Source organism: Hyperolius riggenbachi, chromosome 7 (assembly GCF_040937935.1).
Source record: "Hyperolius riggenbachi isolate aHypRig1 chromosome 7, aHypRig1.pri, whole genome shotgun sequence".
NCBI lineage: Eukaryota > Metazoa > Chordata > Amphibia > Anura > Hyperoliidae > Hyperolius > Hyperolius riggenbachi.
In genome coordinates this window covers 251524479-251548691 of record NC_090652.1, presented here as the reverse complement: position 1 = coordinate 251548691, position 24213 = coordinate 251524479, and the positions used below count along the sequence as shown (strand labels likewise).

Sequence of the window (24213 nt, the reverse complement as noted above, 5' to 3'; positions counted from 1 at the left end):
AAAAAAAAGTTTATTGGAAGTTAATTTAACGTCCCCCTGTGAGTCCTTGGATGTTAAATTAATTTTCAAATCCGCCTCCCCCCCCCATGCTCATACTGGTGACTAGCACACTCGTTCAAAAGTGAGTGATTGCTACTATACAAAATAGCAGCAAGCATTCATAAAAAGTTAAGGGGGAAAGAAAGTTGAACAGTCTTAAACAAAAGTTTATAAAAGTAAAGTATATATTTTTTCTGTAGTAAAGTGTAACCCCTACTACGCCAATCAATCCCTTGTGTCACCTGTGCTTCACGTTAAGGTTTATGGACACCTTTAATGACTGGCGCCTGTAGTGATCCAATCTGATCAAAGCTGTATAGATGCACTGCTGTGCTTTTGCCTAGCAATGCATCTGTACAGTACTAGGGTCCCCAAATTGTGTACCCTAGGGATCGCTTCCGATCACTATAGACACAAAGACTGGCGATAATGGTCTGCTACATGCCTAACTAGTAATGAAATATGGTATGTGTAGTATCATTTTATCTGGGAAGAAAAAAATATATATCATTTGAGGTGTTTCATAACTGGCACCTATCATCAGAAAATTAGAAAGGGTTAAAAATAGAAATGTGTATTTTCTGCATATTTGCCTATTTTTCCTGCAAAACGCCTATAAAAACAACAACAATTCTTAGTAAAAACATCAACCAAATAAATCCTAACGTGGCCCATACACTGGTTGATTTCAGCCATCAATCGATCGATTGATTCTATAGAATCGATTGATCAGAAATCGATTCTGTGAAATCTATCGATTGATCGATTTGCGGCTGATTTCGTACGATTTGATCTATCTGGCAAGATGGAAAATCTAGGTTAATCTGCTGCTGGCAGCAGATCGATGGCCCATAGAGTTTCATTGGATCCAATGGTCCAATAATGCATTTAAATAGATTTCCAATAGATTTCATTCTGATATCTTTTGGAAATCTGTCCCTAGTGTGTGGCACACATCAGATGGTCGAATCTTCTGCAAATCTATAAGTGTACGGCCATCTTAAGTTGTCAAAAAAAAAAACAACATATATATCACTAAGCTTAGCTAATAAAAAGTTATTTCTGTATCTATATTGACGCAGCTGAAATGTCAAAATTGTCAGGAATCTTAAAGCAAACCTGTGAGCTGCGCAAAATCTAGATACTTACCTTGATGGAAGAAAGCCTTTGGATCCTCCAGACCAAAAATTTGGCACTAGGACCCTCAGAAGTTTGAGGCCATGCTCTCCTATGCAAACAAGCATGTTTGGATGCACCAGCACCAGCTTGCACCAGCGCGGTAGCAAGGATCCACCATCCGCGCTCCATGGAAAAAGCCAAGCTCGTTTACCTCAGTCTTATTGCACAAGTGCAAGGTGCCATTGCAGTGCAGAAGAGCTCCTGACCTCGGAGGATCTCAGTGCTGCAACGGCAAGGGGGATAGGAAGCCTTCTGATTAACCATAGGCTTCCATCTACTGTACTTAGGTAAGTACTCATATGGGGCATTTTTTTTTAATTACAGGTACACTTTAAGGGGTAACACCTCCCACCCCAGGACCTGAAGTGATTATTAACAAAAAAAGCGGAAATAATTTTTTATAAATAGAGGTCAGATTTGTTTGGTCACTTGGGTTTTTTTTGTCTTCAGCCTTGAGAACCTTAGTAAATCAAGTCCATTGGCTATGTGACTCTCTGAAATACTCAGAAGAAGAGAGTTATTGAAAAGGACGACTTCTGAGTGTAACTCATAGCAATCAAATGCTTAGGTCCTTCTGGTCATATATTTGGAAAAAAAAATTGAACAAATTTCACTCCAGGAATTTTTTTTTAGTCTATGTAAAATGAGCATTGCACATTTTCTCTGTATGCACAATGCCTGTGTGTTACATTATGCTCTTTGGACCCTCCTACTGAGGCGCTCACCATCCACATGATGGTGCAGTTCTATACTGCGATCATCAAATCCATCCTGGCATCAACTATTACTGTCTGGTTTGGCTCATACTCTGTGCGAGAAAAGGTGAGACTTTAGGGCATCGTCCGAATATCAGAAAGATTAGTTAGCTGTAGCTTACCTTCCCTGAGGGATCTTTATGCTAGCAGGTGCAGAAAGAGAGCAACCAAGATTGTCTCTGACCCCTCTCACCCTGCTCACTTCATTTTTCAACTTATGACTTCAGGCATGAGATACCGGTCAGTGACAACAAAAACTTCCAGGCAAAGGAACAGCTTCTTCCCTCAGGCGGTTTCCATGCTTAATGTGGAACCATGCTTAAAGTGGTCTAACACCCAGCATTTCAACTTTGCTTTAAAAGATTGCTTACAGCTTATAAACTATTATGCCAGATTTTTTTTTTTAGCAGAAATTCACTGAATGGATTAAACATGACATTTTAGTGCTACATTTAGCTAGAAATCCTCCTCCGTGCTTGCTTGTTTAGTTACAAATGTATCTATCTACAATAACAAACAAACACTGCTCTGAGAGAACAAAGAGGGCTTCCCCGGCAGGCTTTTCAAAGGTCTATTTGTATTCCAAATAAAGATACATTTGTAACTAAAGATAAGAACGGATTCGGATTCCTAGTTAAATCCAACACTAAAATGTCATGTTTAACCCATCCAGTGAATTTCTGCTTAAAAAAAATCTGGCATAATAGTTTGTAAGCTGTAAGCAATCTTTTAAAGCAAAGTTGTAATGCTGGGTGTTAAACCGCTTTAAACTGCTAGGACTGGAAAGCATTACAGCACAGAACTGAAAATTAACACTTCTCACCCTGTTTACTACCACTTTAAAGAGAACCCGAGGTGGGTTCTAAGAATCCAATTAGCATACAGAGGCTGGATCTTACATTTAATACCCAGCCTCTGTTGCTATACCGTCTCCCCCCTGCGCTCTGCTATGCCCCATAAATCAATCGCCGTGCTGGCGACTGCTGTTTACATGTGAAGTGTCAGTCTGCTGCTCCCTCGCCTCCTCCATAGTGCCGGTCCCCGACCGCGTCCCTTACCTCCCCGCTGATTGTAGGGAAGGGACCGGCGCTATGCAGTTGAGTTTCCCACATTTGGGGAAATCGCAGGGGTCAACCCACCCGGAGTGCAATGGATGAGCCTCACCCTCGGAGAAGCACCTTAGTGATCATGGTGTCCCCCCCTGCCCTTACTCTCGCCTACAAAGCTCTCAACAACATAGCTCCTTCCTATCTTATTCAACTTATTTCCAGATACCATCCTACACGCAATCTTCGCTCTGCTAACGATATCCTTCTGTCTTCTTCCCTGATCACGTCTTCCCACTCCCGCTTACAAGACTTCTCTCGATCCTCTCCCCTCCTCTGGAACACTTTCCCTTAACACATCCGCCACTCACCCACACTTGCTATTTTTAGGTGCAATCTGAAAACTCACCTCTTCAGGCAAGCATACTGTTCTACCTAGGACACCGCCCCCTAACCACCATTTATACCAACCCATACACAGCTTCACTTTACCTACTGTCCTATACCTTAAATGTTTAGACTGTAAGGCCTTTTGGCCAGGGCTCTCTTCCCTTTCGTCTCACAATGCTGTGTAATGGGTGTACATACTTCCCACCTCTGTGTAAAATATGTTGTTCATTTGTTCACTGTTTTAGCTGTTATACCCTCTTGTCTTGTATCAACTGTTTGTATTGTATGCTTTGTACTGTTATACCCTGTATTCTATTGTACAGCGCTGCGGATGATGCTGGCGCTATATAAATCAATAATAATAATAATGGAGGAGGCGGGGGAGCGACAGACTGACACTTCACATGTAAACAGCCAGGGGGCGCACAGTATAGCAACAGATGCTGGTCATTGTATGCAGAACCAGCCTCTGTATGCTAATTGGATTCTTAGAACCCACCTCGGGTTCTCTTTATCTTATATACTGTCCTTGACTTGTAATATCTACACTGTGTGTCCTTGTATAATTTTTTGGGGGGGTTAGAAAAGCAAATGCCAAGTCAAATTCCTTGTAAGTGTAAACTTATTTGGCCAGATAAAATTGATTCTGAAGATAACATGGACACCACTCACATATCCATTAGTGTATGGCTAGCCTCATTGCTTGTCCGTTGTTTGCTGAGAAGCTGGCACTAGTAACATGCTTATGTTACTTTTCAATGAAATATGCATTCATGTCAGTAATGAAATAAATGCCTGCAACAAGAATGTAAAATCATAATCTGCGTTTGAATGACTATTGCAAAAATCTTTTTTCATTCTCATTCCACTTCTGCTGATTATTCGAAAACTAGTTATACGGTAGCCCTGCAAAAAGCTCTTTAAACTCCTGCCACAAACCTTTTTAAATATCACAGCAAAAATGGGATTACTGTTATTTCATTTTGAACAGTACTATTGTAATAGTCTTTGAATTGTCCTACCTTGTTGGAGTTACTAACATTTAAAGTAATTGAGCACTGGGTTGAATTGAACCATTTTCCCCCCTGTCTTTTGGGAAAAAAAAGAAGGATTTTGCACTGATGAATTGAGCAGAAAACCCTGTAATTGCAATAATGCAAATGCCATTGTTGGTTGATAATGTTGAGTGAGCAGCAGTTACAATTTTTTTTCGTCAAACTGACACAAAATATTTTTTATGATTAGTAAACTTTTCCTTACATGCAGAAAATAGATGAAAGTATTTAAAGCAAACCTAAACTGAAAAAAGTCAAAATAAATATTCACACTTTATACTTACCTCCCGTGTAATCTGCTCATCAATTTCTCCTCCCATGTGTTATGTTTGTCCTCTGTAATCAATGGAATTCTCTGTCTTCCATTTTTAAAACAACACCTTCCGGATCAGCATTCCGTTAACCAGTAATATCGCTTGAGCCATAGGGAAACATGGACATTACCTTGCACATCAATTGTCCTTTCAGTTATGACTGACAGCAACTAATATAGTGAAAAGGGGCCCTTAGCTCCCTTTTATACTTAATCAGCTGCTCTCAGTTATAACTAAAAGCAAACAGATTTTAAAAGTAATGTCCATGTTTTCCTATGGCACAGTTCCCAAATTTTAACTGAAATCTTTTTCACAATACACTGTTATTGAAAAAAACACGTACCAAAGCATACTAACGCATACCAATGCACACTAACTCATACCAAAGCATTAAGTGTAAAAGGGCCCTAAGGCTTTTAGCTTCCAGAGAGACAAGTCTGACTAGATCTAGTCAGAACTGGAAATAATGATTGTTAGAACAAAAAATGGTGACCTTCTGAGAGAAACTGATGGCTAGGTAAGTATGCAATATTTATTTGCAGTTACATCATGTTTAATTTATTTTAAATAATTTTACTCGGTTCAAATTCACTTTATGTTTAATTTCTTTATATGCTTATATGCTTTATATATACTTACAACTATGCAGTATGTGTGATATAACCCATTTATTCTTCACTACAAACATACTTAGGGCCTTTTTCCACTACCCTGCGATATGCGATTTGATTCTGATCGCAAATTGCAAGGTAAATTAAACTAATGGAAACTGCAGCAGCAATTTCCATTAGTGTGATCCGATTGCGATGCGATTTTGGTCAAAACGCAATCGGATGGTGGAAATCGAAACGCGATTACGCAAACGGAATCGCAACCGCGATCGCATTTCATAGTGGAAAAGAGCCCTACACAGCCTTACAGAATATTAAGATGGATATCTGGCGCTTTTTTTTTTTTTTTAGGCTCCATCCCTCCTATTTACTAAATAAATGTAAAAATACACAAATCAGTATATGTAGCACTGCAGTACTGGCCAGGAGGAGGGTAGGCTTGGAAATTTACTATGCATGGAAGAACCAGAGGAATATTGAAGTACAATTTGATCAGGCCCAAAAAGGTTTTGTGGATTGTGATTGCGGCCCTGACTTCACTGCATTGGACTTGCTGTAATGGGGGCGGAACAAACCAAAGACATGCAGCAAATCTTTTGCAATATTCTAAGACAAAACAAAACAAAAACGAGCCAATATTTGCTGGATTACTTATATTTTCCAGGGTGTTCCACTATTCTCTAGCCTTACTACAGCTACTTTACTTTTCCACTAGCTCATTGTGGCTTGATGTGCATTTGTAATGCTACAAATCGGGACCAAATCAATGATACTGATAGTGCAAAGTATTGCATCCTCTCTCAACTAATTAAGCGCTATGTCACACAATGTCCCTGGAAAGTTGTGACCGCAACTAGTTGCTTGTCTATTTACTAGTGACTTGACTCATTAAAAGCACTAATGACTGCTTTCTGTGAATAGTTTCTAGTGTTACTGACTAGTTGCTGTCTCTGACAAATCCAATTAAATGCATTGAAGTCTGATTGTAGCTACTTATTGGTACAAATTAATCTGCAACAGCAACTTAGTTGCCTATGTGGCATAGTTCTAACTGTTCAGTGCCAGAAAAAGGTAGGGCTACCACATTGGCCACTTAGGCCGTGGCCTAGGGCAGAAGGCTTGCCGGATGAAACACCCAACCACTGCTTCTTATTAATACTAATGAATAATTCATAATTTCCTCACCAATATGCACACGGTGGCAAAATTACTCTATGGTTGAATAATGGATCAAACCTTTAGATTGTAAGCTCTCAAGGGCAGGGTCCTCCTCCTAATGTTTACTGTAATGAAGAACAGAGGCGCCAACAGGATAAATCAATTCTTAAAACTTTTAAAATTGCTTACACACAGAGGCGCTCATCGTGACCTTGAGACTGTACTGTGTGTACTCCTACTTTTATTGCCTGAGGAGGCGGGACTATACCTTCGAAACGCGTTGCACAAATCCATGGAGTGTACCAATAAATTTGATTGTTTTGAATACACAGTTTTTGTGTCTGCTTGCAGGGGGTAAGTCCACCACTGCCTCCTAAGCAATTTTAAAAGTTTTAAGAATTGATTTTATCCTGTTGGCGCCTCTGTTCTTCATTACGTTATAATTGATATCCACCCCTGGTGGAGGGGGATACCCCTTTCTTTCTCCTGTCTACAGAGAGCAACTTCTTAATCCTGAATGAGGACAGGATAATCTCCTCAACTGCCTGGACAGGGGTTACTTGGAGGTAACCCTGGTTTGTGAGTATATATTATACTCGTTTCATTTACCCAATTGTCAATACTTACTACACTATATTGGGCTCTCGGTTCTCTTTTTACATATATCCTAATGTTTACTGTTTTTGTCGCAATATTTGTGCTGCTTGAGACTCTGCTGTACATTTTTTGGTTGTATCTATTTTCCCCTCGTCGTCTCATTGTGCTTTGTAAAGCGCTGTGGAATATGTTGGCGCTAAATAAATAAAATAATATTAATAATAATAACAGCTGTCCAAGTAGATTAAGTGGGTGCAAGGAGGTTACATTTTGAAACCTCTTTGCAATACTCTTTTATCAGTGTGGTAGGAGATGTGGCTGAATAGAGTACTGGTTAAGGGCACCGCCTTTGACATGGGAGACCAGGGTTTGAATTCTGGCTAGGGTCAGTACGTATTCAGTAAGGAGTTCAAGGCAAGACTCCCTAACACTGCAGGGTGGCCTCTTGAGCACGTCCCGGTGGCTGCAGCTCTTGAGCGATTTGAGTCCCACAGGAGAAAAGGCTATATAAATGTTCGTATTATTATTATTATTATTATCGGATTATTATGTGCAGATGCACAATTTACACTTCTATTTCACCCTAATCCACATGTGTCTTCATTGGTTTACAAACATAAAAAAAAATCAAAGGGTGAAGCATACATTATAATTATAGTAAGTAATTAAGAGCTGGTGACTGTCATGATCAGACAAGCTGGAATTCAGTGATGTTTTAACTGTGTGTGTGTGTGTATATATATATATATACAGAGGGTGCTGCAGCACACAACAGGAAAACAGTGACAGGGGCTCTTGGTTACGCTTTAACGCGTTTAAGCTCACCAACTGCGCCAAAGTGTCCCCGATCTGGTGAGTCCTACTCTAACCAGGCAAAAATGCTAATTTTTATCAGCGTTCTAGTGGGAACCATGCCAAAAGCCCAGGGGTCAGCTAAATGGGAGAAATGATATTAAAAACACCTCACCTTCTACTAGCTGTTGTTCTGACTGCAGTCTGACTGGATTAACCACATGCTTGTTTCAGGTGTGTGATTCAGACACTACTGCAGCCAAATAAATCAGCAGAATTGGCAGGTAATAAGTATTTTTTAAAAGGAAATTAATATGGCAGCCACCAAATCCCCTTTGTCTCTTTGTACTTTAACATCTTTGAGAGGGCGGGGTTACTTACCATTGTACAACAACAATAGACATAAGAAGCATTTTTTTAAGGTGAAAATGGGTATCCTGAATAATTTGTTACTATATGTCATATATAGCCTTAGATAGAAAGCGTAATGTGAGCAGAGGTATGCTGTAAGAGAGTTTAATAATGTTAAAGAGAACCCGAGGTGGGTTTTAAGAATCCTATTAGCACACAGAGGCTGGTTCTGCATATAATCACCATCCTCTGTTACTATACTGGGCTCCCTCAGGCCCCCCCTGCACTCTGCTGTCCCCCCCCCCCCCCAAAAGAAACCGCTATGCTAGTGACATGTACCTTGTCGCTAGCAGGCTGTTTACATGCAGAATGTCACTCTCCTCCGCTCCCCCGCCTCTATATCGTGGCTGCCCACTTGTGTCCCTTCCCTCCCCGCCTCCGTAAGCTGATTGGAGGGAAGGGACGCAGGCGGGGAGCGGCGATATAGAGGAGGCGGGGGAGCGGCGGAGAGTGACATTCTGCATGTAAACAGCCTGCTAGCGACAAGGTACATGTTGCTAGCACAGCGGATTTTTTTGGGGGGGACAGCAGAGCGCAGGAAGGGCCTGGGGGGGGGGGGCACAGTATAGTAACAGAGGATGGTGATTATATGCAGAACCAGCCTCTGTGTGCTAATGGGATTCTTAAAACCCACCTTGGGTTCTCTTTAAAATAACATAATACAATTTTCAAAAGTTGAATTGTAAATCATCTGCAATGGTGATGAGGTTCCGTAGCTGAAAGACTCTTGCCCATGTGTGCTAACAGTCTAGGAAAATTGTTGCTGTGAAAAAAAATCAAATCCATTTTTTCATACTGTTAAAATACAGATCTACACATTTATTCTATTGTTGTATTCCATGAGGTCTAAAGGGCTTTCATTTTAAGTACTATTGTTTTGCATCTCTTTCCTGTTTCCCTTGTATATTAAGTAGGTGATAGTACCTTGAGCACGTTGAAAATATCACCTTGTTTTTCCATGATTGGCAAATTTCTCGTGATGTGGGAGCTAGCTAAGCAAAAAAATAAATAAATAAATCGGAAGGCGCTCTAAGCATTAAAATTCCATCTCCTTAATATCCCAACCCATAAGCACAAACACCGCTAGCCTCGGAAAGGAGAAGAATACCTCATTAGGAGCCGAGGTTATTTTACTAATTATATCAAATTGCTTTAAATTGTATGGGCTCAATTTTACTACTGAGTTAAGCCTTGTGTAAAGTATTTTTCCCAGAAAGGCATGAAGGTTTCTGATGTTTAATTTTGAGGTAAATGTGCGGACTGACGCTGTGCCGCTAACTTAGCGACTGACCTTTGAAACTGATTACGTACTTTTCAATCCAGATCGCTCCCATACCGATTAAATCACTCCTGTGAAAAAAACAAAATCACAGTGGAAATATCCTTTCAAAGGCTAAATTTACAGGATCCTCATTCTCTGTCTTACCCCTGTTCATTCGCCCTTTCTGATAAATATGGGTTTTCCATGTAATCATAAAAAATGAGATTCAAACATGCAAAAAGCACAACAAAAAAGCAGATAGTCATATGAATTCACTGTTATACAATTGCCAATAATTCTTGCTATTTGTCCAGTAAAAATGTAAAATCCAGTTTTATAAAACAAAAGGAATTTGCTACATAAAAAATGCTAAATAAAATATTTTGGATAAAAAAATAATCAGAAGGAAGCATGTTTTTTTTCTATTAACATTTTCAATACCTATCTTGATAGAACCATGTTTAAAAAATAAAAGCAGAAAACAGCCCCTTCTATACATTTCAGGGATTGCATACAATATTTCAGCCCGCTTACTTGTTTTTTATGCAGAAAAAAAACAAAAGGTGGAAAAAATAAGTTAAATAAGTTATTCTGCCAAATATGGATTATTTTAGTTGTTGGAACAGGAAAATAATGTTCTATGCCGCTGACTGCTTGTGCAAAAAAATAGGAATTTCTAGGCAGTTCGTACTTCAGATAGACTGCAGTGTATACTAGCAAAGAAATGCAATATGAAAAGACAGTAACTTAAAAATTCATCGTTAAATAGAATAAGCATTTTATTTTTATTGTCATTAAAAAAATGAAAAACAATTGTACATCAAATACATACTGTATGTTTATACAGTAGCATTTTTTACAAGAAACTTATAATTTTTACATAAAAGCAAACCTGAAGGACAGTGGTTTTATTTTTTTGAATAATGCTACTTTCCCGGCTGACGCTCTGCCTTTCATACTGTTTGAGTACCTGACCTTAAAAAAAATATAGAACACAGGAACAAAAAGACAAAACAAAAAACAAAACAGAGAAAATGGAACAGAAATAGTGCAGTATGTAAAAACAAAAGTCAGGATTGTAGGGAGTAGGTAGGTTACTTACTAGAGGCTAGTTGTCCAACATTACAACTATTTATTCGGCCTATGTGAAGTCATGCACACAGAAGCTAGTCACTATTCTGGAAGACAGTGGTGACTCTGTTGAAGAAGCACACACCTTTTTCACACCTTTGCTCATATACAATTAACTTTTTCTCTCTAGTTTTCTCCATGGTGAGATTTTAACAACTTGTCAATAAAATGCCTTTCGAACCACCAGCAAACAAGAAAATACTCAAACTCATTTTGGTAGTACTTTTTTATCTACTTTTTGATATTTCTTGAACTGCAGAATGCTGAAAAAGTTATTGTCAGGATCTCTCCTGTAGCATGTTCTGTTGCTTGCAGTGGAGCTGCAACTGGGCAGTTCTGACTTGTTTGCTTGTATTTAGTTGCGCATTTGCAGTAAGTCTTAGGCCTGGTGCACACCAAAAACCGCTAGCAGATCTGCAAAGTGCTAGCAGATTTTGAAACGCTTTTTCTTATTTTTCTGTAGCGTTTCAGCTAGCATTTTGCGGTTTTGTGAAGCGTTTTTGGTGTAGTAGATTTCATGTATTGTTACAGTAAAGCTGTTACTGAACAGCTACTGTAACAAAAAACGCCTGGCAAACCGCTCTGAAGTGCCGTTTTTCAGAGCAGTTTGCGTTTTTCCTATACTTAACATTGAGGCAGAAACGCATTCGCAATCCAAAATCTGCAGCAGCCCGGGAGTATGCGTTTCTGCAAAACGCCTCCCGCTCTGGTGTGCACCAGCCCATTGAAATACATTACCCTAGCGGATCCGCACCCGCAAGCGGATCGCAAACCACAGCAGGACCGCTCTGGTGTGCACTAGGCCTAATTGTCATTTGCAATCACTCTGCAGTTCAGAGCAGTTCAGGATGCTGTCAGGATTCCTCCTATGGTTTGCTGCAGTTGAACTGCAGCCAGATAGCCCTAGATTTCCTGCATGCATGTTGTTGCATAGTACTGCATGCATTTGTTATGATAGTCTTTCAGCTAGCAAATGGTAATCAAGCCAGCTCAGGATTGAATGATTATCATTCAGCTGTGTGGTAATTTGCATACCTGCATCCATTGGCTGATGCCGGCATAAAAGTCTGCCTCCCAATTCAGACTCCGCCGGACATACCGTTCAGCTCTCTGAGTTGTCATTGGGTCTATGCTGTGAAAGTTGTTATAGTAAAAATGTATAATGCCTTGCTCTGTATTTTTATGCCTGCTGGACATTTGCTGACCTGCGTGGGCCAGTGAAGTCCTTCTGATCCTGATAGTTTACATTCTGCCAGCACCACGTTGTTGACTGGTAATATTCCTTCTAGCCTTGTTCTTGAGGACGAACCGTGGCAGCGGTTGCCATTGGTTTTGCTCCCACCTGTTAGTCTTGTCTATCTCAGTATAAATGTTGCCGTTGCTGAAACAGCGACTGGATTGGTTGAGCATTCCGTCTGTCTGTCTGTTGTCTGTCTTGTTAATTGTCATTATTTGTGCTTTAGCTAGTGAGTTATTTGAGAGCTACATGTCATATACTGCGCATCAGCATGATTTATATGTACTCTAGTCAGTCAGTATTGTATTATTTGTAATATTGTATATTGTATTGTGTACCGACCTGTGCCTGCCTCTCGACTACGAATCTGCCTAATCTTTCCAATACGACTGACATCTGAAGTAACGTGTATGACCCAAGCCTGTTACCGACTACGTCTGTTGTGTGTTGTATCACTTAGCATCTAGCCTGATAGGCGGCCCAGAGCTGCAGTTGCTCTGGGCAATCTTGCTTTTTTGTTCATTACTCCTGTGTCCATCTGTGGAGCCTCTTCCAATACCCAGCTACATAGTCTGGAGCACACACGCTGACTCAGAGTATGCCTCCCCAGCAATTACAGTTATTTTAAAAGAAAAATGATCTCCTAGGAGAAAACTGAGGAGAAAAAATATTGAATACGGCCTAGGTGTCTAAGCAACTGGTAAAGTGGATAATAATGGTTAGAGGTCCCCCAAAATAATAAAAAAAATTATATAAATATGGAGATGGTGAAAACCATTTGATTTCACCATATAATGACAATATTAAGGAATATCTGTGGTCAAGATTTTACCCAAAGACTATAGGCTCGTACACATACTTGACTAAGGTTGGATTAGGCGGATGATAACGGCCGTTATTAACAATCAAACGTGTGTATGGCAGGTGCCGTCCCCAACCTGAAAGCGATCCGCCCAGCAGATCTACTCACTCGATCAGCAGGCAATTTGTTTGAAAATGCCGCTCCCCCGCCTGCCGGCCTATTGTCCCTCCACACCCTGCATAGCCAACGTATGCATCGTCAGCTACATAGCCAAGATTTCAACGTATACAAACAAACAGGGTTTTTTAATGAACCAAAGTTCTCTTTTATTCTTTAATGTTTTCCTTCAGAAAGCAGGTGATAAACGTAGATATAACATCAGACCACCACTTCACATAAAAATGCCTGACACGTGTTTCACGGCCATAAGCCGCTTCGTCAGAGGCTTATGGCCGTGAAACACGAAAAGCCCTCTTGCAGCCCATTTTCACTGGGATCGGCGCTGAGGGTATTTCTCTTTACATACTTTAGATCGTGCTGGTGTTCTTATGTCTTAGGCCTCTCCTGAAGCAGCCGAGAAGCTGCGACCACGCAAGGCGTTCCTCTGGGCTTCCTTTGGGCGTTCTTCTCTCCGGTAAGGGGTGCTTCATGTTACACACTTGGATGTCTTCTATCAATTGCACTTTGCACTTTTCTTTCAGGACACAATCTATTTCTTCATGCACTAGAGGAAACGGTTTTTATGAATCGCATTTAGCACTTTACCTTTTGATAGGTCTTAGGTTTTTTCCATGGGTTATATTGTTTTGATATTGGTTTCCATATTTGCGTAGTTTATGTTTGTAAGTTTATGCAATTTTCATTTCAAAGTGTATGGGCTATTATATATGAGTAGTGTCCTTGGCAGACACGCACATTTATTTGCACACCCTGTGAATTGTAGTCACAACTGCACTTTAATATCTATAAGATATATATATACACATAATTATCTTGTATTGGGGATTGGTGTGCTTTGCACTATATTAATTTGTTTTGTGGCACCCAGCCATGCCAGAGAGAATTGATGAATCATAATATATTTGTGTAACTTATTTAACTTAATACCAATAGGAGGCAGTGCCAATTACAATTGACACACACCAGTGGAGTAGTTTTTAATTGTTTTTATTACTTGCTTGTTTATTAATAAAGGATTTATTATTTTCACATTGAGATCTGAGTTGTTCTTGAAATAATGCTGATGGTGGCCTAGATGGGTCTTTTCTTTTTTGTTTATGGAATCTTACTGAAGACCTAGGCATGAATTTAGATTTACAGAATAATATTATGAGGTTCTTTTTCGTGTTGTTTTGTCCCCAGTGCCAATATGCCGCAACTATGATAATGTTAGGGTGCCGCCATAAGCGCCATTATAAAGTTCTGCCATACTGTGAAATTCGTCCGCTTTGCACACTGGTGGCACAGGCACCCAAATTTCACAGTATAGCAGCAAAATATAATGGCACTTATTGTTGCACCCCAGTTTTCCTGCTTAGTACCTGACTTCTGTACGTTCCATAAATCTGGAAGTAATTCTAAGACAAACCTAAAAAGTAGCTCATCAATGTGTTGAAGAAATTACTTAAAGGAATTTACTGTTGTATAGGAGTCTAAATATATAAACATAAACAGAGCTTCTGAATGTTGGGAGTAAAATAACCGTAAATATAAATATTCAATACTGAGTGTGCTTCAGTTGTGTTCCACACATCGACTTTCAGTCTAAAGGTCCATTCACATGCTTTACTAAACATGGCCGAGAAAACCGCTTGTGGCCAATTCAGCTGAGAATTGAGCAACTCACAGTATTTAATGCCAGAACCCCTGACTGCATTGGTTTCTTCCATACCCCTCTTTCCCACTCCATATAAACAGATGTATCACTCTTCTAAAAAAGAGCAAGTTGTCTGTACAGCACTGTGTCCCACCGTTGCCCAAGAAAGCAAGTCCTGAGCACTTTGCATAACACATTGTGCTTGTAGGTACACCTTCAGAGTATGGGCCCTAAACTGTAATCTAAACTGTAAAGTTATACAGTGATGTCTTATTAGTATGCTGCTGCTCTACACTGCCCAATCACTGTGTTCTCCTGACTTGTCTGCATTAGCTAGAATGCTGTGGAGAAAAATAGGTCAGAACGCTACCAAGGGTATCTACTGTCATATGAACTAAAGGACTGAATTAAAAATGTGGTTGTAACATCCAAAAATTTAAAAAAAATGCCAGATTGCAGATTGTTCAATACTAGACTCTTCCACGATGATGACGTGCCCTCTTGGAAGAGTCTAGTATTGAACAATCTGTGCACAGGCTGTTCTCGAAAGCCAACATCCTCCTTTGCTGCATCTGTTTTGAATGTAAGTTGTGTAATCTGCCTGTGTGGGGGCTCTGCACATCCATGCAGCTGGTCAACTCCTGTTGTACAAATTCTAAGTCTACTTATGGCTAGCTGCATCCATGTGTATCAATTTGCATTTCATTTATTAGATTAGGGTTTAGTATTCTGATTTGTATTCAAGGTGTGTAATTTAAGTCCATGGGGAAGGGGGGGGGGTTGGTTTCATTTCAATTGTAGATTTATTTTTTACCTGGTCTGTGGGCCCTTGCCCTGGATGAACTGGGATATGTGCGGGTTAAAGGCGTTTTTTATTTTTCCTTTTGATTGAACTTGATGGAGAGATGTCTTTTTTTCAACTAAACTAATTATATAACTATAGTTCAGGGTTCCGGCAGAATCGATTATTTCCAGAATTGCTTTGATTAATGCTTTTCTAGCTTTTCTAATTGTTACAAGAGATGCGGGGGGCCATCTGTATCAATCCTTGTGTGGTATTAGACTGGGTCTTGTGTAGGTGTGGGTCTGAAAAAGATTTTTCACCAATGGGTAAAGTCACAGACTGATAAATCAAAAACCTATGTACCAATAGATATTAATGGGGAATACAGTTTGAATGTATTATTCATTTGTTTTGGTAAAAAGTAAGTCCAAAGTTATCTTTATCAACCTGATGACTTCAACTTTAAGTAGTGTGATATGTGGTGATGGCTAAGGTACTTTATTTGTGTTCTTCTCAAAAAGATTAAAACATGGTTTTGATTGGCTAAAAGCCTGTGCTGTTAGCTATACATTGTTCCTACACAACTTGTATGGGTGAAACTACAATTTTATAAATCTTAAATAATAAAAATGCGATTAAAAACCTACTCCAGGTTTACACAAGCTCTTATGTTCTCCAGAGTTTTTCAAAGTTCATTAAAGCAGCATGGACAAGAAATAAAACACATATATAAGTAGACAAATGTTTGTTCTATACAAAGGGCCTGATTCACAAAGCGGTGATAACTCAGTTATCACGCCTAAAAGACTTTAGGCGTGATAACCTTTGCACCGCTGAGTTAGCACCAATTTGTGCTCTTTATCGCGCGCAAAGGCCCGCGCGTAAAGTTTTACGCGCGCAAACGCGTAATTCCGCGCGCAGCGCCCATAGGGTTTAATGGGCGCATCGTGCGGAATTACGCCTTTGCGTGCGGAAAACTTTACGCGCGGAAACTTCGCGCAAGTTTCATTTTATCATGCCTAAACTGAGTTTAGGCGTGATAAAGGGCTTTTCACTAGAGTTGGGCCGAACCTCCGATTTTAGGTTCGCGAACCTCCGCGGAAGGTTCAGTTCGCGTTAAAGTTCGCGAACCGCAATAGACTTCAATGGGGATGCGAACTTTGAAAAAAAAAATAATTATGCTGGCCACAAAAGTGATGGAAAAGATGTTTCAAGGGGTCTAACACCTGGAGGGGGGCATGGCGGAGTGGGATACATGCCAAAAGTCCCGGGGAAAAATCTGGATTTGACGCAAAGCAGCGTTTTAAGGGCAGAAATCACATTGAATGCTAAATGACAGGCCTAAAGTGCTTTCAAACATCTTGCATGTGTATACATCAATCAGGTAGTGTAATTAAGGTACTGCTTCACACTGACACACCAAACTCACCGTGTAACGCACCGCAAACAGCTGTTTGTGTAGTGACGGCCGTGCTGGACTGGTGCGCACCATGGCGAGAGTGCAGGTTTTGGTGGCTTTACAGCCCATATGGTCGCCTGGCTGATGTAGCTGAATGACAGAACAGTGACTGTCCAGCTGATCAAATTTGGTCTGACCACAATGAGGCAACGACCTTATTATCGTGGGTGTGCCCCCCGAGACACTCATCTAGGCGCCGGTCATTGCTTCATTGTGATACGCAAGCCCCTTCACCACGGCAAGGTAATGATCACGAAGGGGAATGGGCGCATGTACATGCCTTTTCTTTTGTTGTTGCAGCTGCCCGCAGTGCAGCCAGAAAAATTAGGCAGTCATGTACACGCACCAGAAAAATTATTACAGCGGCCGCTGCTAGCAGCGGCCTAAAAAATTCAGCAATCCGCCTGGAGTCCCGGACCCTGTTGGTGGTGGCGGAGAAGGTAGTCAAGCGGCCTGCAGGCAGACATGCTGTGTGGAGGGACTGGGAGCGACTTAGTCTTCTTGGGGCAGGCCAGGCAGCCAGTCACACGGCGTGCAGGCAAAGATGCTGTGTGTGCGGGGACTGACTTAGTCTTGGGGCGGGCAGCAGCCCTCCGGGATCCATGCCTCATTCATTTTGATAAAGGTGAGGTACTTAACACTTTTGTGACTTAGGCGACTTCTCTTCTCTGTGACAATGCCTCCAGCTGCGCTGAAGGTCCTTTCTGACAGGACGCTTGCGGCAGGGCAGGAGAGAAGTTGGATGGCAAATTGGGACAGCTCTGGCCACAGGTCAAGCCTGCGCACCCAGTAGTTCAAGGGTTTCTCATCGCTGTTCACAGCAGTGTCTACATCCACACTTAAGGCCAGGTAGTCGGCTACCTGCCGTTCCAGGCGTTGGTGGAGGGTGGATCCGGAAGGGCTACGGCGAGGCGTTGGACTAAAGAACGTCCGCATGTCCGACATCACCATGAGATCGCTGGAGCGTCCTGTCTTTGACTGCGTGGACACGGGAGGAGTATTAGTGGCAGTGGTATCTTGCTGGCGTTGTGCCGTCACATCACCCTTAAAGGCATTGTAAAGCATAGTTGACAGCTGGTTCTGCATGTGCTGCATCCTTTCCACCTTCCGGTGAGTTGGTAACAGGTCCGCCACTTTGTGCCTGTACCGAGGGTCTAGTAGTGTGGCCACCCAGTACAGGTCATTCCCCTTGAGGTTTTTTATACGGGGGGCCCTCAACAGGCAGGACAGCATAAAAGACGACATCTGCACAAAGTCGGATCCAGTACCCTCCATCTCCTCTTGCTCTTCCTCAGTGACGTCAGGTAAGTCAACCTCCTCCCCCCAGCCGCGAACAATACCACGGGAAGGTTGAGCAGCACAAGCCCCTTGCGATGCCTGCTGAGGTTGTTCTCCTGCCGCTGTCCCCTCCTCCTCCTCCTCCCCCAAAGAAACACCTTGCTCATCATCCTCTGAGTCTGACTCGTCTTCTGCACACGACTTCTCTTCTTCCTACTCCTCCCCCATCTGTGCTGCCGCAGGTGTTGAGGAAACAGCTGGGTCTGATGAAAATTGGTCCCATGCCTGTTCCTGCCGTAACGGTTCCTGGTCACGCTCATTCACAGCTTCATCCGCCACTCTACGCACAGCACGCTCCAAGAAGTAAGCGTAGGGAATTAAGTCGCTGATGGTGCCCTCACTGCGGCTCACCAGGTTGGTCACCTCCTCAAACGGCCGCATGAGCCTGCATGCATTTTCCATCAGTGTCCAGTTGTCGGGCCAGAACATCCCCATCTTCCCAGACTGTTTCATTCTACTGTAGTTGTAGAGGTAGTGGGTCACGGCTTTCTTCTGTTCTAGCAGGCGGGAGAACATGAGCAGGGTCGAGTTCCAGCGAGTCGGGCTATCGCAAATGAGGCGTCTCACCGGCATGTTGTTTTTGCGCTGAATTTCCGCAAAGCGTGCCATGGCTGTGTAAGACCGCCTCAAATGCCCACAGAACTTCCTGGCCTGCTTCAGGACATTCGCTAAGCCAGGGTACTTTGCCACAAATCTTTGAACCACTAGATTCATGACATGTGCCATGCAGGGTATGTGTGTCAGCTTCCCCATATGCAAAGCGGCAAGCAGATTGCTGCCGTTGTCGCACACCACGTTGCCTATCTCCAGGTGGTGCGGGGTCAGCCACTCATCCACCTGTTTCTTAAGAGCAGCCAGGAGAGCTGCTCCAGTGTGACTCTCCGCTTTGAGACAAGACATGTCTAAGATGGCGTGACACCGTCTTACCTGGCATGCAGCATAGGCCCTGCGGAGCTGGGGCTGTGTAGCTGGAGAGGAGAACTGCCACTCAGCCAAGGAGGAGGAGGACAGCGAAGAGCATGTAGCAGGAGGAGAGGAGGTGGCAGGAGGCCTGCCTGCAAGCCGTGGAGGTGTCACAATTTGGTCCGCTGCGCCCTGCTTGCCATCGTTCACCACCAAGTTCACCCAATGGGCTGTGTAGGTAATGTAGCGGCCCTGCCCGTGCTTGGCAGACCAGGCATCCGTGGTCAGGTGTACCCTTGACCCAACGCTCTTCGCAAGAGATGACACCACTTGCCTCTCAACTTCACGGTGCAGTTGGGGTATGGCCTTTCTCGAAAAATAAGTGCGGCCTGGCATCTTCCACTGCGGTGTTCCGATGGCCACAAATTTACGGAAGGCCTCAGAGTCCACCAGCCGGTATGGTAACAGCTGCTGAGCTGACAGTTCCGCCACGCCAGCTGTCAGACGCCGGGCAAGGGGGTGACTGGCCGAAATTGGCTTCTTCCGCTCAAACATTTCCTTCACGGACACCTGGCTGCTGCTGTGGGCAGAGGAGCAGGAACCGCTCAAGGGCAGAGGCGGAGTGGAGGAGGGTGCCTGTGAAGGTGGAAGGGAGAAAGCGGCAGAAGCAGATAATGCACCTGATGGAGGAGGAAGAGGAGAAGGAGGGTGGCTTTGCTTTTGTGTGCTGCTGCTGCTTTTGCTCAGGTGGCCATCCCATTGCTGTTTGTGCCTTTTCTCCAGGTGCCTTCATAAGGCACTTGTCCCTACGTGAGTGTTGGCCTTTCCACGGCTCAATTTTTGTTGGCAGAGCGAACAGATGGCTTTGGTCCGATCTGAGGCACACACATTAAAAAATGTCCACACCGCTGAGCCACCCTGGGATGTGGGCACTATGGGGACCTCAGCAGCTGATGCTGAAGGGCAAGTTGGCTGGCTGTACATAGGTGGCGATACATGGTGCCGGACTCTGCCACCAGCTGTTTCTGACGAAGAGCTGCCTCAGCTTCTTTCAGCAACTTCTCTCCTCCTACTACTCTCTGACTCCCCCTCTGAACTGTCCCCCTCTTCATCTCCTCTATTGGGAACATACAGAGGATCCCTATCATCGTCATCATCGTAATCATCCTGCCCAGCTTCGCTTGCCTCAGACAAATCCAAACATGCACCATCAGTAGGTCCTTCATCCTCCTTACACGTTACATCCATAGTGTTGCCGGGTAACTCAAATATATGAGCTGGTGAAAATTCATCTGGCTGTAACAACAATGGCTGTGCATCAGTGATTTCAACACTAAATAATTCTTGCGAAGTGTCAAATGCAGCGGAAGTGGTGCTAGTAGTAGCGCTGGTGGCTGAGCAAGATGAGGTGTTCTGTGTCGCTAAATACTCAACCACGTCCTGACAATCTTGGGAGGTGATGGGACGTGCCTTCTTCCGAGCACTGTACTGTGGGCCAGGTCCACACGAAATTACATTTACACGACCTCGCGCAGACCTGCCGGGTGGCCTTCCTCTGGCTCTGGCACTACCTCTTCCTCTACCTGTTTTGTCCATATCGGGTATGCACGGAGTGGTATATCACACTGCGTGCACTCACGTAGGTAGGTGGGTTCACTTAACTGCACAGGTATGCGCACTGATGCGGTGGGTTCACTGAACAGAACAGGTATACAGTGGCGGGTTCACTGAACAGGTATACAGTGGCGGGTTCACTAAACAGAACAGGTATACAGTGGCGGGTTCACTAAACAGAACAGGTATACAGTGGCGGGTTCACAGAACAGGTATGCAGTGGCAGGTTCACTGAACACAACAGGTATGCAGTGGCGGGTTCACTGAACAGGTATACAGTGGCGGGTCCACTGAACAGAACAGGTATGCAGTGGCGGGTTCACTGAACAGGTATACAGTGGCGGGTCCACTGAACAGAACAGGTATGCAGTGGCGGGTTCACTAAACAGAACAGGTATACAGTGGCGGGTTCACTAAACAGAACAGGTATACAGTGGCGGGTTCACAGAACAGGTATGCAGTGGCAGGTTCACTGAACACAACAGGTATGCAGTGGTGGGTTCACAGAACAGGTATGCAGTGGTGGGTTCACAGCACAGGTATGCAGTGGTGGGTTCAATGAACAGGTATACAGTGGCGGGTCCACTGAACAGAACAGGTATGCAGTGGCAGGTTCACTGAACAGGTATGCAGTGGTGGGTTCACAGAACAGGTATGCAGTGGTGGGTTCACAGAACAGGTATGCAGTGGTGGGTTCACAGCACAGGTATGCAGTGGTGGGTTCAATGAACAGGTATACAGTGGCGGGTCCACTGAACAGAACAGGTATGCAGTGGCAGGTTCACTGAACAGGTATGCAGTGGTGGGTTCACAGCACAGGTATGCAGTGGTGGGTTCACTGAACAGGTATACAGTGGTGGGTTCACAGCACAGGTATGCAGTGGTGGGTTCACAGCACAGGTATGCAGTGGTGGGTTCACAGCACAGGTATGCAGTGGTGGGTTCACAGCACAGGTATGCAGTGGTGGGTTCACAGAACAGGTATGCAGCCAGACAGGAACAAGTTAAGCCTAACTAATCTTTCCCTGAGAGACAGTCTGCAGCAGCTCGCCCTACTCTCACTAACGCAGGCAGCACACGAGTGACCGTAATGGCCGCCGCTGCCTGCCTTATATAAGGGGGGTGGGGCTCCAGGGGCTAGTGTAGCCTAATTGGCTACACTGGGCCTGCTGACTGTGATGTAGAGGGTCAAAGTTGACCCTCCATGTGCATTATGGGGCGAACCGAACTTCCGCAAAGGTTCGCCTGCGGGACGCGAACGCGAACCACTGAAGTTCGCATGGAACCGTTCGCAGGCGAACCGTTCGGCCCAACTCTACTTTTCACAGGCGTGCAAACACTTTGCACCGCTTTGTGAATCAGGCCCAATAACTAAGAACCCTAAACATAAGTATTACTTGCCTCACCTACATAATATAACCATATAAATACAAGCTTAGGGAGCACTGAGCATATTCAATATAATCAATTTATTAACCAAGTAAGAAAAGTCTATGAAACACACAATAATAAAAAACCTCTTAAAAACAATTGAAGCATAAGATAGGACACCTAATAGTCCTCCTTGGAGTTCACTCCTTTTTAAGAAACCTATAGTATGTACACAATTAATGATCTTCTGGCCCAGATTTAAAGATCATGCTCCTGTATGTAGATGCCGGATAAGGAATGATGTAAGTCACCCATATGCCATATTGTATGCCTCTATGTTGGTTCTTCTTCCATAACATGTATTGTACTCTCCATGTTTTGATTTCAGTGAATATTATATAGTAAATAAAGAGAAAACGGTCTCAGGCTTTTGCCATCTTTGCTGCCTCTGACGGAAGCCAACCCTCTTTTTTTCTCCTAGAAATGGCTGTGTTGTATCTAGCTTGCTTTGTGAACACATGTGAGCAGAGCATAGATTTTAGTACTTCAGCAGCTCCTCCCTTCTTAGCCTTGTGTCACACTGAACTGCCTTCAGCCAATCAGTTAGGAGCAGGAATGTGTGTGTGTGTGTGGGGGGGGGGGGGGGGGGGGAGGGAGATAACAAGCTTCCTTCTCCGGACTGACTGAGATAAGATTTATAACAGCATAAACATGTATGATTAAATTGGAATGCTTGCAATGCAGAGTCAGGTTGTAGACTACATAATAAACACAGAGCAGTAATTAAATGAAATTTATGGCTGACTATCCTGCTTTAAGCTATTCTTGTGTGACTAGGGTATTAGCATTTCTAAGAGACATGCAATAGTCTTTGGTCAGTTTTATTTTAAACCTTGTAAAAAGTTTACAAGCTCAACATTTTAAACATAACAGAAATATGGTAGCTATAATTTTTAAGGAAAGCCTCCATGTTTCTGTCTGTACTGGATTCCTAGATTGCAATACATATGCATTATATTCAACTTGCAATTCACAATAGGCTAATAATAAGGTTAAGCATTTCTTGCAAGCCTGGAGTCACCCTATGCTGTTAATAGAGAAGAGACAGGAGTCATTATTTAAGGCTTCTGGTTTTCTTGGAGCTTTCCATCTGCTGGATGCAAATGGTAAATATAAATTATTCTTGTGTAATATTTCCCATATGATGAGAAAACATTGAAAATCGAGAATTTAAGAAGAGCTGTAACCAAGGATTGAACTTAACCTCAATCAGTTGTATGGCTGATATTGTGTTGAAACCCCTTCCACAGTGTGATGTCAGCACCTAGGTACTGACATCACACTGTGGGAGCCTTGTTGCATTGTGGAAAATAGCAGCTATTCCAACTACCAAAAAAGAAGCATCTCCTTCCATGGACATCAACTGCCAGCAGTAAAGCTGTCACCATGTGATACATTTCAGATTGTAAATCAGGGACAGGAAAGATTTTACAATGGGCAAACTCTGACTACATCATTTATAAATAATTATTGTAAAAAATTAAGCACTTTTTTTCATTACATTTTTTTCACCGCAGTTCCTCTTTAACCACTTAAGCCCAACTGGACGAGATTTCTCGTCCAGTTGGGCTGCGCGCACTCCCGCGGGTCGCGCGCACTCCCGCGGGCCCCCCCGTGCGCGCCCCCGCTGCTGGCCACTAGCCCACCGATCAGTGAAAGGGATTATAAATCCCTTTCGCTGATCAGACCCCCCCCTGAGAAAAGCCGACAGCGTCTCTTCAGACGCTGCGGCTTTTCTGAGCTCTGGTCTCCTTTCTTCTGCCTGGGAGCGAGATCGATCGCTCCCAGGACTTTTTGATTCTGGCCATCTTGTGGCCAAATAGCAAATTACACCTAAAAAAAAAGTTTTAAAAATAAACATATAAATATATTAAAAAAAAAACCTGTTTACCTCCCACACCAAAAAATACCCACATACAAGTTTAAATTAAAAAAAAATAAATTACAATAATAATAAAAAAAAAAAAAAACATAAATAGTTACCTAAGGGTCTGAACTTTTTAAATATGCATGTCAAAGGAGTATATCAATATGATTTAATAAATTATGGGCTTCTAAACAGTGATGGATGCAAAACGGAAAAAATGCAC

At 42.9% G+C, this 24213-nt stretch overlaps 1 protein-coding gene and 1 pseudogene across 1 annotated transcript in view; one reads left to right on the top strand and one right to left on the bottom strand.

Annotated features, from left to right (window-relative positions):
• Positions 1-24213, top strand: part of LOC137526159 (dynein beta chain, ciliary-like) — a 116194-nt gene that overhangs the window by 30274 nt on the left and 61707 nt on the right. The gene's annotated exons all lie outside the window — the stretch shown is intronic.
• LOC137526258 (U1 spliceosomal RNA) lies at positions 3067-3178 on the bottom strand (annotated as a pseudogene).